Source organism: Lolium perenne, chromosome 3 (assembly GCF_019359855.2).
Source record: "Lolium perenne isolate Kyuss_39 chromosome 3, Kyuss_2.0, whole genome shotgun sequence".
Lineage (NCBI taxonomy): Eukaryota > Viridiplantae > Streptophyta > Magnoliopsida > Poales > Poaceae > Lolium > Lolium perenne.
The window spans coordinates 337,692,618-337,696,006 of record NC_067246.2 but is presented as its reverse complement, the minus strand read 5'-3'; positions in this window follow the sequence as shown (position 1 = coordinate 337,696,006).

Here is a 3,389-nt window from a genome sequence, read left to right as displayed (position 1 = left end):
TTCGCCCAGGAGTGGAGGTCATCTTCGCTCTCGCTCTTCAGTTCCCCTTCGATGAGGAACTCGAGGTCGTCCTCCCCGACGAGTGCTTCGGGTGGTCCATCTGGCACGGGATCAAAGTTCCACTCCTGCTCGCTCGAGGAGGAAGATTGGAGAGAGAGGCCTGAGGAGATGGAGGAAGAGGAAGACATTGCTCTGAGATTGGGGGTTTTCTTGGTGCCGATGGCCAGAACAGAGCAAGGGGATGAAGTGGCGAACGGTTCAGAGCGGTTAAATAAAGGGGATATAGTGGAGATTCAATGCCACAGCAGTTTCCGAGGAGGTGGTGCCCAAAGAAAAAAAAAACAGAAACTGCCAAGTCACGCGGAGAAGTTGAGGAGGCGAGGCATCATGATGAAGGATACTACGACGGTTCTGCCACGACATGACCCGACGAAGAAAGAGTGGAGTGATTTTGGAATTATCAATTCCAAAACCAGGGGGGCATGTGTTATCACCAGAATTTGACCGAGTCAGAGGTGGGCCGCGATTGAAGATGGGCTTGAAGAATATACATGGAAGAAATACATGAATCGGCCTTATATGCAAAGTTTGGGCTAGTTTGCCCGTGTATCTGTAATATAGTAGGATACGTGTCGATTAGATAGAGTTTGGCTCGTGCCCGGTGGGGATTATTCCCACGTTAGAAAGTCTACGGACTATAAATATGTATCTAGGGTTTATGAAATAAACAACAATCACGTTCACCATAAACCAATCTAGGCGCATCGCCAACTCCCTTGTCTCGAGGGTTTCTTCCGGGTAAGCATCATGCTGCCTAGATCGCATCTTGCGATCTAGGCAGTACAAGTTTATTCGCCGTTCATGCGTTGCTCGTACTGAAGCCTTTTTGATGGCGAGCAACGTAGTTATCTTAGACGTGTTAGGGTTAGCATTGTTCATCGTATCATATGCTGTCGTCGTGCAACCCTGAGACATCTAGCCGCCCTTACACCTATCTTAGGTGTAAGGGCGGCACCCCGCTTGATCATTATTTAGTAGATCCGATCCGTTATGGTTGCTCCTTGTTCTTCAAGGATTAGTTTAATATCTGCATAGTTAGGCCTTACAAACGGGTTGAAGGATCCAGTGGCGCGTAGGGTGTAGTTTGCTAGCCCTAGACAGGATGTTCCGGGGATCAACCTCGTGTTGGTTTTTAGGCCTTGTCTAGGGTCGGCTTACGATCACCGTGCGTGGCCGCTAGGCTCAATCACGAGTAGGATGTTCCGATTATGTGGTGAAAACCCTAAATCGTAGTAGGTCGTTTTAGCTTTATTCTGATCAAGCAGGACCACCATATATTCGTACACCCCGTACGGATCATGGGTGGATCGGCTCTTTGAGCCGATTCACAGGACAACCTGAGAGCCGATCGAGGCTCGTATTTAATGTTTACGTGTATGCCATGCAGGAAACTAAGCGAGGCACATCCATCACCTTCCTGACCAGGTATAGGTCAGGTGGCACGCCCTTGCACCAGCATCGGACGTGCGTGCCGAGTCTTTGCGGGCCGTCGCTCGGAGGGACCAGGGCCAGCCGCAGTCCTGGGAGCCTCCCGGCTCTACTGTGTTGCCCGTCGCTGCTCGCCGGTGGGTTTCTGACCGCAACACCTATGGAAGGACAGATGGAACAGTGATATCAGGCAGGACATATATCCACATTTGCACTCATTTGCTAAGAATCAAAAGATCACAATCAAAAAGGCAGTTGACATTGCTAATGAAAATATATATGATATGTTCCATCTTCCCCTCAGCACTGTTGCTCATGAAGAATTACACAATTTGGAACAGGAATTACTGAACTTAAGCATTACAGCAATGGATGATATTTGGTCTTTCAATTGGGGCAGTCATTTTTCCACAAAAAAAGTTTACAAAGAACTTATTGGCAATCACTCACCACCAGACTGCATCACTTCAATATGGAAAGCTTGTAACATTCCTAGGCATAATTTTTTTGCCTGGCTCTTACTCAATGGAAGACTCAACACAAAGGAGATGATGAAGCACAACCACTTTTATGTGGAGTTCTCTGATTGTATCTTATGTGAGACTTGTCCCGAGGAAACAAATATGCACTTATTCTTTGAATGTACATTCAGTCAAAGCTTCTGGTGGGCTCTAGGTATAGAATGGAATGTTGATCTGAATCTCTATCAGATGATGAAAGATGCCAAAAGAAGGTTGTCCCTGGATTTCTTTATGGAAATAATGATCATCGGATGTTGGAGTATTTGGGACCAGCGGAATGATGCTATATTCAATGGGAATCCTCCAAATATCCAAAGATGTATTAGCAAATTTAGAACCACTTTCACTTTAACTATGCATAGAGCTAAGCCTAGTCTTAAGGAAGGGATGCAATCATGGATTGACACCCTATGAACTTGTAATAAGTACTTCACCATTGTACATATTCACCCCATTATTTAATAGAAAATGACACAGTAGGGAGCCTTTCCCTACTGTAATTGTGTCAAAAAAAACTAGCTTGTTGATTAATAGATGATCATGGTTTCCTGATCATGAACATTGGATGTTATTAATAACAAGATCATATCATTAGGTGAATGATGTGATGTATATACACCCATAATAAGTGTAGCATATGATCAAGTCATTAAGTTCGTTGTGCTTCAAGCTTTAAGATACATAGTAACTTAATCCTTCGACCATGAGATCATGTTAATCACCTACACCGGATGGATGCTTTGATGACACAAAACACTACTTCGTAAATGGGTTATTATAAAGGTGGCATTAAGTGTTCGGAAAGTATAGGGTTGAGGCACGTGGATCAAGAGTGGGATTTGTCCATCCAAATGACGGTGGGCCCTCTCGGTGGAATGACGTCCAATTAGCTTGCAAGCATGTGACTGGCTCACAAGGGATATCATAGCACGGTAAGAGTAAAGAGTACTTATTGGTAATGAGGTTGAATTAGGTATGGAGATACCGACGATCAAACTTCGCGAGACAAAGGGAATTGTTATTTTATGTAAATGGTTCTTTCGTTCACGAAGTCATCGTTGAATATGTGGGAGCTATTATGGATCTCCAGGTTCCACTATTAGTTATTGATCGGAGAAGAGTCTCGGTCATGTTCGCATAGTTCTCGAACCGTAGGGTGACACACTTAGGGTTTGATATCGTTTTAAGTAGATATGGAATATGGAATGGAGTTCGAATGTTGTTCAGAGTCTCGGATGGGATCCAAGACATCACGAGGAGTTCCGGAATGGTCCGGAGAATAAGATTCATATATAGGAAGTCACTTTCCAAGTTTGGAAATGATCCAGTGCATTTATGGAAGGCACTAGAATGTTCTAGAACCTTCCAGAATAAATCACT